The sequence below is a fragment of the Chenopodium album genome, chromosome 6 (assembly GCF_948465745.1).
Source record: "Chenopodium album chromosome 6, dcCheAlbu1.1, whole genome shotgun sequence".
NCBI lineage: Eukaryota > Viridiplantae > Streptophyta > Magnoliopsida > Caryophyllales > Amaranthaceae > Chenopodium > Chenopodium album.
Window position 1 is genome coordinate 17,010,097 of NC_137839.1, and position 12,628 is coordinate 17,022,724.

General features: G+C 38.2%; 1 non-coding gene across 1 annotated transcript; it reads left to right on the forward strand.

Moving 5' to 3' along the window:
- Positions 1-662: 662 nt before the first annotated feature.
- Positions 663-769, forward strand: LOC145637428 (small nucleolar RNA R71). Its single transcript, XR_014114213.1, has one exon. It is a non-coding gene; the product is annotated as a small nucleolar RNA R71 (small nucleolar RNA).
- The last annotated feature ends 11,859 nt before the right edge of the window (positions 770-12,628 follow it).

A 12,628-nucleotide genomic window follows, 5' to 3' on the forward strand; every position in this document is an offset into this window, starting at 1 on the left:
TTGGATCTAGAACATGTAGGGTACCCTATTAGTATAGGTTCCCTATAGGGTACATGAAACCGGAACCTATATGGTATTAAAAATTCTAGGCAATTAGTGTTGGTTTGTTATATTTGAAGTAATATACAAAGTTGTAAGCTTTTATTGTGATCATCTATTTTAAAAAAAAATAAATTTGTCACAATTTATCAAGTAACTATTAAACTTACTTTGACAGACAGGGTACCCTGTTTAGGAACCGGAACCTGCAGGTTCCGGTTTCGGTTCTCAATTCTTAGGAACCTGTTGCAACAGGTTCCGGTTCCGGTTCCTATTTTTAGGAACCTATTGCAACATGTTCCGGTTCCGGGTCCTGATATTTTTACAGGGTACCCTGCTACGCTCACCCCTAGTTAGGAACAACAGTAAGATTATCTAGTTTCTGACAAATAGATGTTAACTGTGCTTGCAAAAAGGATACAGAATCGACATTATGTTTTCCTTTGTTAGCAAACCCTCTCGGATTTCCGTATTGGGAATTATGTATTGTCATATCTTCGATAACCTATCCTGCATCTTCCACATTAAGATTCATGAATCTCCCACTAGCTGCAGAATCTAGAATTGATCTAGATGAATTTCCAAGTCCATTGTAAAAGGCTTGGATCAACTGCCATTGTGCCAGATTATGGTGGGGGCATTCTCTCTGTAGATCCTTGAACCTCTCCCAAGCCTCATATAGAGTTTCATCGGCCTCTTGGGCAAAATTCTGAATAGCACTCCTTAGTACATCTGTTCTCTCTGCAGGGTAATATTTATTATAAAAATTCAAGGCAAGAGTTTCCCAGTCAGTAATACCAAGTGCAGTTCTATTCAAACCATTATACCATTATTTAGCTTTTGCACATAATGAAAAAGGAAAAAGAATCTCCCTAATTTGGTCCTGCTCGACCCCAGCTTGTCTAATGGTGTTACAATACTGGCAGAAATCTGCAATGTGAAGATTAGGATCTTCACCCTTAGCTCCACTGAATTGCTTCCTCTCTATCATTGTGATAAATTAGGGTTTGATTTCAAATTGCACTCCATCAAGGGATGGAGTGGGAGTAAGGTGTGGAAAATCTGTAAGCTTTGGCTGCGAATAATCGCTGAGCTTCTTAGGTGCTGCCATCTCTGATTCTGGATCAGAAGGGATTTCTGAATCACTGGAATCAGTTGGAGGGTCTCTTCGATTATTGTCTTCCTCAGAGCCCGCCAGGATTTGTCTGTAGAGATTCTTTTGTCTATGGAAAGAGTGATCGATCTCAAGATCGAATGGAATGTAACCTGATCTGGAACACCTGGGCATAAACAAAGAACTAAAAGACAAATATGAGAATCGCCTTAAAGAACTAACGTTCTCTGAGACAAGAGGGGATAATCTAGACTAAAATAATAATCAGAAAATAAAAATAAAACTATTTCCCCGGCAACGACGCCAAATTTTGACAGGCTAAAGTCGTATCACCTAATCAAAAGTAATTCTTAAAACCACTAACTAAATATAGATAGGAAGTAGGGTCGAACCACAGGAAAACAAGTCAATTTATTTCTAATTAATTAAAAGCAATCTAAATTATCAAGTAACAAATTGTTTTAAATAAAAGGCTATACTACGAAGAATATGAGTAGGGAGAATAAAATAGGAGGAATCAAATATTAAAAGGCCTAGGGCATAGGTTCACCAATAAACAATATTCCAAGGTAAAACATAACAATCAATCATCAATGCATCAATTAAATAGATCATAAAGGGCTTTTGCTACGTATTACAATCATAGAGTTAATTTACCGGTATTAAATCTCATCTCTCAAATCTCGACCTAACAATTTATAAATTAGTCTGCATATTGAAACTAAGCCTAAACATCAATTCCCATCTCTCGAATCTCGAATCAATATTGCTAAACTCATACAATTAAACCAGGCATAATCTAATTGCATAACATTAAATCAATCAATAGGAAATTAATTAAGCATTGACAATCAATAATCATAAATTACCCCTTCATATTATTTATTGGATCCCCACAAACCCTAGAAAGGAAATTACTCAGACATAATTAAGTCTAAACAATTAAACAAGTCATAAAGGAATGAAAGAATAAAATTGCTGAAATTAATAAAGAAGAAATCATTACCAAAATCGACGGAACTACAAAGTTGAGTCAAGAACAAGATTAAGTTGAGAGAAATCTAGAGAGAGAAAATAATCTAAGTAGAGAGATAATAAGAAGTAAAGAGTGTGTAAAAGTGTACTAAACTTGCTTAACAAAATCGTATTTATACTAAGCAAGAAATCCTAAGCTAAAACAAACTAATCCGATGCTAATAATAACATCAGAGACGCGCCCGGTCGGGCGCCACAACGCCTGGCCGGGCCTGCCTTTTTCTTCAAGTGAGTATTTCTCGCGCCCGGCCGGGCGCGAGTTCGGGTGTGATAGCTGCTGCAACAATGTTCGCCCCGCCCGGTCGGGCGCGCCTTCGGGCAGATTCTCTGGTGGCGGGGCATGTCCACTCTTGGACTCCTCGTTTTGGCTCGTAACTATGGCCCAAACCAAATATTCTCCTTGGGGATTTGAATCGCTTGGTCCAATTGCCTCAAAAATTCAAATACTTAGTCCTTAATCACCGGTTCGATGACTCTAACCGGCCTTGAGCTTCAAAAACGATCGTGCTCCTCCAATGTCCGTAGTTGCTACATGAAAACCCGGGAAAATGCTCCAAAAGTGCAATTTCCTACAAAACTACGAAAACACTAGAAAACACCAATTAGTAATAAAAGTGGCGCTAAAGAGGCAAAAACACTACTAATTATGACCAAGGGATGGGTGTAAAATACTATATAAATTAGACACATCAAGGAAGTCACTAGAATCAACGCCACCATAGGAGTTTCTTTGAGGAGAATGATTTTTTTTTTTTATAAAATGCGTTTCAATTAACGACTTTAGGGTTGACCAACTTCTGAAAAGAGATTGTATGGGCTTATTTAAGTATTCTTAAAGGGCATTTTATTAGGTGTGAATCGAGAGGAATACGAAGGAAATGTATTTGGATTGTATGAAATTGACTTATGCAAAATGGACGTTCCATATCGCTTAAATCCGAATGATAGTATAGGTAGTGAATTGAAAACCTTAATCATGTTCGATTATGTAAGCGATCTATCCAAGATAATGAAACTTTAAAAGTATAATTCTCCACGGCAAATAGATCATCTTATAACCTGTCATGATTGAATGTTCAATTTTACCCTCTTATTTAAATATAAGCCATAAACCATAACTCACAAGATTTATTTTATTCCTAAAATGATACAAGCATGCAAAGCCATGTTTTACTTAATTAAAAGTAAGTTGTCTCTTTATTAAAAATGCATAAGGAAATTTTGCCCTTGTAAACGATGATGGAATTAAGGCTTAACAAAAGTTCTTTAAAAGTTGTAAGGCATTATATTCCAAAATAAATAAATTATTTATAATGCTCCTTTCATATAGCCATAGGGTATGAAGAAGACTTGAAAAAAAATATTTTTTAATCTTAAAATGATACACATGAGTCTCCTTTTAGATGAGATTAATATTAATTTAAGGCATGAGTAATTTATAGCTTCCTCAAATGACTTAATTTAAAATATTTTATGAAAAATATTTACTAGAGGTATATATAATAGGCTGACACAAATTGTATAATGTTCATTCTTTAAGTTCTTGAAAGTTTTATGTTTTCCTGATCTTTTGGACTTTATATCTTATGTTCCAACGGTTGCATTTGAGCATATGACATGTCTTTGGAAAGGTCGACATATCTAATATAACATTTAAAATTGGAATTGACAGGGTAAAGTCGTATCCCCTAATCAAAAGTAATTCCTAAATCCTCTAACTAATGTAGATAGGGAAGTAGGGTCGAATCCACAAAGAAACGAGTCTTTCTATTCCTAATTAATTAAAGTAATCTAAATTATAAAGTAACCAATATGTAAATTTGGATAATAAACTAAACTACAGAGATTAAGAATAAGGAGAAAACAATATATAAAAGGATCTAGGGTATAGGTTCACCAATAAATAATATTCCAGGGTAAAACATAATAATCAATCATCAATGCATACATTAATCAGATCATAAAGGGCTTTCGCAACATATTACAATCACACAATTAATTTACCGGTATTAAATCTCATCTTTCGAATCTCGACTCAACCATTTATAAATTAACCTGCCTATTGAAACTAGACCTAAACATCAATTCTCATATGTCGAATCTCGAATCCATATTGTTAAACTCATGCATAAAAGATCTGCGCAAATCTAGTCACAGAGCATTAAATCAATCAATAGGAGATTAATCTAGCATTGACAATTAACAACAATAAATTAACCCTTCATATTATTTATGGATCCCCACAAACCCTAGAATTAAAACTACTCACACATAATTAAATATAAACTAATCAAAGCAATAAAACAAGACATGATCAAAGGAATAAAGTAAATAACTAAGATTAAGAGAAGAGAAATCGTTACCAAAATAAACCTGGAATTAAGAATAAAGTTGAGAACCAAGTATAAGAGAGAGAAACTAATCTAAAAGCTAAGTAGAGAGAGAGAAAATCTAAGCAATAATTAAGAGAGAGTAAAAGTAGTAAAAAGAAGATACTAAACTCGTTTTACGGAGTAGTACTTATACTCCGTAAGAATTCTAAACTAAAAAAAACTTAAACGACGCTAATCGTCCCCTAACAATAATACACGCCCGATCGGGCGCGCCTTTTTTATCAGGTACATTTCTCGCGCCCGGCCGGGCGCGACTTCGGGTGCCAGCCTTGCTTCCCTCGCCCGGCCGGGCGCCAGCATCTTTGGCCGGGCGGCTCTCTTGGGCTACTATTTGGACTACGATTGGGCTCCAATTCTTCAGGCCAACTTGGATTTCCTCTTCGGGTCCTGAATACTCGGTCCAAATGCCCCGGTATCATATATACCGAGCCCTTAATCACCGGTTCGATGGCTCTAACCGGCCGGGCTACAGAATCTGGTCGTGCTTCTCCAATGCTCGTAATTGCTCCACAATATCTCGGGAAAATACTCCAAAAGTGCAAATCCCTGCAAAAGTCAACCAAATCTACGAAAACACTATAAAACACCAATTAGTAATAAAAGTGGCTATAAAGAGCTAAAAACACTACTAATTATGACCAAGGGACGGGGGTAAAATACTATATAAAATAGACACATCAAACTCCCCCAAGCCAAACCTTTGCTTGTCCCTAAGCAAAGATCTCATCAATGAATAAGTAAATATGCTTCACCCCAAAAAGTAAAAATCAAGCACAAACAATTTAGGGTAAATCAAATAAACATGCTTCAAAATCAACCAATCAAATCCGTCCAATTACCCTTCCTCCCTAACAATGGCCAAATAGAGCAAACCACAAGAGCATATAGAATTCAAGACTAGCGCTCACACACTCAACTCTCATTTATGTGGCGAGTAAAAGATGTACTCGATCGCTCTCCATCCAACCCCTTTATGTGAACAATGCCCTCCCAACTCACAATCTCGTGTGTATAAAAAGATGTACGCCCAACCTACTAGTCAACTCGAAATATGTCAAATCATAACTTGCATTGATAAACAACACTTTCACATTCATACAACTCTATGCACAAAGGTCGGAAGGTCTTTAAAGCTTGTAATGTAAGGCTAGGGTAAAGGGTAGGAATCATTTGGGAACAAGTGAGAGAAAAGCTATGCTTAAAGGGAGCCAAATCCTAGTAAAACCCATGATCAAAATAAATAATGATCAACATCTCCTACATAACCGACTCTAACAAAAATCCACCAAATACAACTGCAAACAATATAAACAATCCCAACACTTACAATTTCACTCACAAGATATGATAATAAAGAACTGGAGTGAATAAACAACTTTATTTCCAAACTTGAATTTCATTGAAACTAACTTTTTTTTTTCTTTTGATCATCCTCCAACTAGAACATTTGAACATTAAACAATTTTTTTTTCTTTTGAAGTTCACTTATATTTTTTTCACTTCTTTTCTGGAACTTCTCTTTTTTTTTTTTTTTCATAACATCATATTTTATTTTTTCAAGAAGATATAACTTTCAAACTCATCAAAAATAAATATGATCAAAAACAAAATAACTTCTCAAAACCCACCCAAATTGTGCAAATAATAATCACACTACAAACTCCCTCACCTCACTCACTAATAGCTCCCCCAAGCCAAGCTTGGGACTAGTAACCAATGGGGCAAAATAGGCTTGTAATGTGGCTAATAAACAACAAAAAGTCAAGGCAACAACATGGGTAGCAAGAAGGGAACAAATGTATCTACAATCATCTGAAGGCCACCTAAAAGAATGAACGCTTTCGTCCTCCTCAATGTGCATAATAATGAATCATATAAATATTACTTATAGTTGCAAACCAATACTCAAATTCATTGACATACCAGGAACTAAAACACATTCCTAACCAAATCAACTAGTCAAGCACTATATTCACAAGCAGTTGGGCAAAATTGACGCATGTTAAGGTTTCAAGGCAATCAAACATCAAATTATGATCAACTAATCCACAATGCTTATCATCATATACCAAGAATCAAAACAATATTTTCTCAAGTAAGGGGCACAGGGAAGCATGATTTATATTTCATTGGAACGTATTTTTGAATTTTTTTTGTATTTTTCATATAAAATAAAGCAATAAAACTAACCTAGAAAGCAATAAATCTAAACTAAGAAAACACACCAAAATAAAAGAAAAGAGAAAAAGAAAGATACCAAATCCAAAATCTCCCCCAAGCCAGAATCAGACAATGTCCTCATTGGCTCGGGAACTAGCCCAACATAGCTAGTCCTGATCATCCTCATCCATGGAGCCGAACCCTGCACCTCCACTGCCACCTGCACCACCTGCACCAGAAGAGCTACCACCAAAATAATCAGCATGAAAATTCCCCCCCGTTGGTCCCCCGAAAGGAATGTCCTGGCCGTACCCATGGAAGGCAGAATATTCAGTATAAATGCCATGGGCAGTGGGATCCCTATCATATCCCTGGGGTGGAGGCTGAAACCAGTCAGGGTAAATAGCATCATCGGGAATGTTGCCCCGACGAGCATAATCATCGTACATAGGGTAGAGAGCTCTACCCTGGTTCCTCTCCAGGTACCCTAACCTCTGGTCTATGGAGCCTACCATCCTCCTAAGGTCAATGTGGGAATGCTCGATACTACCTAAAGCCTGAGCTATACTCTGAAGGTCCCAAACCGGGTCAGAGTCAACATAGGGGACAGAGTGAGACATGCGAGGTGGAGAAAACGCTACCTCGGGCTGAGGCTGGGGTGGTGGAACTGGTGGTGGTACTGGTGGTGCTTGCCCCCAGCATTGGCAACTAAAAGATCATAAGTGTAGGATGCTTGCCCGGGGGAAAAGGCGATCAAGTCAGGACTAGGTAGGGGAAAGATGGGCAAAGGCTGCTCGGTCCCAGTCCTAATACACCAGTGGGGTGTCTGCTCACTGTCCAGTCGTACCCACCCCAAATCCTTAAAATACCTAGCAGTCATATAGGTATATGGTCCACAGTTGGTCAATTGGTGGGGTCCATGTACCCTCAACAAAACCGACCTTTTTCACTGTTATTCTAATGATAAGGCCTCCTATACGAATAGGGGTGCGAGACTGGGTATTGGCTGTGGCATGTCTGCTCAAATGGTGGATGATGTACCTACCCATGTTCAGTTTCCCAAACCCAAACACATAGTGTCCTATAACAGCTAGTTCATTGGTTTGGGCGTTATGGGGCTCATTCCTACCTAGAAAACACAAACCCGCAAATCTTTGCCAGATTTTTGGGATAGGGTGATGAATAGGTTTGGTACTAGCATGTTGGGGGTTGACAGGGTAAAGTCGTATCCCCTAATCAAAATTAATTCCTAAATCCTCTAACTAACGTAGATAGGGAAGTAGGGTCGAATCCACAGAGAAACGAGTCTTTCTATTCCTAATTAATTAAAATAATCCAGATTATAAAGTAACCAATATATTGTAATTAAAGGAAACTAAACTACGAAGATTAAGAGTAGGGAGAAAACAATGAATAAAAGGATCTAGGGCATAGGTTCACCAATAAATAATATTCCAGGGTAGAATATAATAATCATTCATCAATGCATACATCAATCAGATTATAAAGGGCTTTCGCTACGTATTATAATCACACAATTAATTTACCGGTATTAAATCTCATCTTTCGAATCTCGACTTAACCATTTATAAATTAACCTGCCTATTGAAACTAGACCTAAACATCAATTCTCATCTGTCGAATCTCGAATCAATATTGTTAAACTCATGCATAAAAGATCTGCGCAAATCTAGTCACAGAGCATTAAATCAATCAATAGGAAATTAATCTAGCATTGATAATCAACAACAATAAATTACCCCTTCATATTATTTATGGATCCCCATAAACCCTAGAAATAGAACTACTCACACATATTAAGAACTAAACAAATCCAAGCAATAAAATAAGTCATGATGGAAGGAAATAAGATTAAGAGAACAGAAATCGTTACCAAACTAATCTGTATTAATGGAAATAATCAAGAACAAGAGTTAAGAGAAGAGTTAAGAGAGAGAAAAGATCCTAAGTAGAGAGAGAAAGTCTAAGAAAGAAGGTAGAAGAAGAAGTAATCTAATAATTCCGTACAAAATCGTATTTAAACGTTTTCTAAAACAAGAATTAAAACTAAACATCATCAGGTCTTCTAAAAACGCGCGCCCGATCGGGCGCGCCTTTTTCTTTGCGTTCTTCCCAAGCAGCCTCGCCCGATCGTGCTAGAAGCTCGCACGATTGGGCGCGCCTCAGCACACTCAGCCTAATAGTCCTGCCGCGCCCGATCGGGCGGTTGCTTCTCCTTGAGGCTTGGACTTCGATTGGGCTAGATTTCTCGGCCCAATCTGGATTTCCTCTCAGGTCTCGAATACTTGGTCCAAATGCCTCAGGATCCCAATTACCGAGCCCTTAATCACCGTCTCTCACCGATCCTGGGCTCCAAAAGTGGTCGCATCCTTCTAGCTTCCGTAGTTGATCCATAAACCCCGGGAAAATGTTCCAAGAGTGCAATTTCTTGTAAAATACAACTAAAACTACGAAAACACTAGAACACACAAATTAGTAATAAAAGTGGCTCTAAAGAGCCAAAAACACTACTAATAACGACCAAGGGACGGGGGTAAAACACTATATAAAATGGACATATCAAGGGTCGGGGGTAGGCAAACCAGTCAGAGCATAATAAATGTCACCCATTTTGTAATCAGCATGCCATTGGTATGGTAATTTAGAATTCAATTCAAACAATTTACAAAATTCCACATATGTTAAACTAATATTTCTATTGTTCAACCTAAAAAAATAAATTCGGTTCATTTCTACTATTTACAACTTTCAAAGAAGACAAGAATTCACAAGTTAATTCACGGTATGTAGGATAATACATATCAACGAATTTTCTCATTCCTATGTCATTCAAAAATCGTTTAACAAAATCATACAAACCATAAGTTTCTAAAGTAGGGCGGTGTAACCACCGTGAAGGAATTACCTCGCATCCGGCTAGGTGTTCTAGCCGCTCCTTTTTCTCCTGGCTAGCAATACGGATCGTTGGCCAGTAGGGGAGTTGTAAATCCGGGTCGTACTCCTCCCTCGAGCTAGAACTCCTACCGAAAATAGACCGAGCCCTCTTTGAAGCCATAGTAAAAATGGGTGTGAAAATTAATTTGAATGGAATTCGAAAATTTATATATAGAACTGTAGAGGATGAAGAGAGGATTAATAATATGTAAAAATATTTGGATTTGGGTGAGAAATGGAGAAGAAAACTTAGAGAGAAGGTAGAGGTTTTAAGGTTTTAGAGAGAGAAATTTATGGAGGAAAGAGAATTAGAATGAGAAAAAAAGGAAGAAAGAAGAAGAAAAAGAACGCGGGCTTTCGCGCCCGGTCGTGCGATCTAAATTTTTAATTCTGTTATGCTCTCATGCCCGATCAGGCGATAAAAATGCCCGATTTTCTTCAACTCTCGCACTCGGTCGGGCGGCATACGCCCGATCGGGCGATCTAAGATGTCTGTATACGACGTGTTTCGCGCCTGGTCGGGCGCCCTTCTCCCGGTCGGGCGAAAAAAACCTGATTTTTAAACTTAGCTCTCACGCCCGATCGGGCGAGCTTCGGCCGGTCGGGCCCGAGGCTATTTTGACGAAATCTTTACTTTCTTCTTTTCTTCAATTTTTGGCTTAATCTTTCCCTTCAAACCTGTACAAAACTCATACAACTCATTAAATTCCCTCATCTCTCCTCTCATAAGAAAAAGAAAGAAAAACTAGTCTAAAAAGCATTAAAATATGGGTTGCCTCCCGCAATGCGCTGGTTTATCTAGGTCCCGCACGACCTTCTTACCAAGTACAAGAACTAGGACCCTTGGCCTAGCGCTTGGTCGGGCGGTTTCTCACCCGGTCGAGCGGTGTTTTGGTTACGACGCGACTTCCTAACATACCCTGTGGGATGCCAATTCACCTTATCTGGTGAATCCTCCTTGACTTGGATTGGGGGTTCTTCAATGCTACGCATTAAAGATTCCTCTTTGATCGAGGGTTGCTTCAAATTGTCATTGCATTTAGCACTTGCAACTCGATCTGGCGGAACACTCACCGTAGGCTCAATTTCCACAACTTGCTTGATTGATTCCACTTTTTTGTCCTCAAAACCAAGACCGACAGTGTCGAGGGCTCTTTCTATTGCATCAACTTCCTTCTGCCATTTGTCTATCTCATCTGAAAGGGATGCAACACAAGATACCGCCTCCAAGGGATCTTTTACAAGAGCTTGGGGCTTGTTAGAATAACTTTGAACCACATTAACACTAAAGCACTTCTCCTCTATCATGGGTCTTTTAGGGGTATTATTAAGATTAAAAATGATTTTATCGTCCCCTACTGATAGTGTTAATTTTCCACTTCTCACATCTATAATCGCTCCTGCAGTGTTAAGGAATGGTCTACCTAAACTGATTGGGGTCTGCATATCCTTAGTCATATAAAGAACAACAAAATCGACAGGTATATAAAATTTACCTACTCTAACGGGAACATCCTCTAAAACAGCTAAAGTGCATTTGAAAGAACGATCGACCATTTGTAGAGTAATATTAGTAGCTTTTAATTTACCCATATTTAACTTGGAACACACAGATAATGGCATAACACTAACGCTAGCACCCAAATCACACAATGCATTATCAATCATTAGATTGCCAATATGACAAGGGATAGAATAACTACCCAGATATTTTAATTTAGGTGGAGATTTATTTTGAAGTACGACACTACACTCTGCAGTGAAAGCTAATGTCTCTACCTCACTAATAGACCTTTTTCTTGTCAATATTTCTTTCATAAATTTTGCATATGCGGGAATTTGTGTGATTAATTCAGTGAAGGGAACTGTTACCTTTAGATCTTTTACCATCTCCAGAAACTTACCAAATTGCTTATCCAAATTTGTTTTCAATTGACGATTGGGGAATGGAAGTTTGATAACTGGCTTTGGAGAATTATTGCTCTTATCTGGAGTGGCCACCTTTCCTAGAGTCGTATCCTGCAATGTAGAATTAGATATATTAGTACTATGCTTTAGCCCTGCGGGGCTATTAGCTACATTGTCTGGTTTAACGGAATCAAGTTGAGCATTATTTATTAAAACAGGTTCATCATCTCTGGGCATAGGGGGCCCTTCGTAGTTTGAACCACTCCTTAGAGTAATTGAATAGGCTTGATCCGTAGGCTTGGTCGGCTGTGCTGGCAGAGCTCCCTGTTGGCGGGCTTGTAGAGTAGCGGAAAGTTGCGCAATTTGATTATCTACAATTTTATTGTGTGCTAGAATTGAATCAATTTGTGCATCTCTACTCTCCATGTGCTTCTGCATATTAACCAGCATCGCTCTAATTTCTACCAAAGCGGGGTCGAAAGATGAGGAGGTTTGTTGTGGTTGGTTCTTCTGGCCAGCATTGGGATGGTAATATTTCTGCTGAAGTTGTTGTGGCGCCTGCGGTTCTTGTGGTGGTGGGTTTTGAACGTTGGTACTCCGGTAGGAAAGGTATGGATGGTTCTGGTACCCAGGATTGTAGGTGTTGGAGTATGGGTTATTCTGTCTATAAGCTTGAAAGGCATTAACTTGCTCCACGGAACTCCTGCAATCTTGTTCCCAATGACCTATAATTCCACAATTTTCACAGAAATCCTCATTAGCATTTTTATTAATTGCAGAAACATTAGCTACATTAGCAGTGCTAAGATTATCTAATTTCTGGCAGATAGAGGTTAATTGAGTTTGCAAAAAGGATACAAAGTCAACATTATGCTGCCCCTTGTTAGCAAAGCCTCTGGGATTCCCATATTGGGAATTATGTATCGCCATATCTTCAATAACCTGACCTGCATCATCAACATTAAGATTCATAAATCTCCCACTAGCTGCAGAATCTAAGATTATTCTAGATGAATTTCCAATG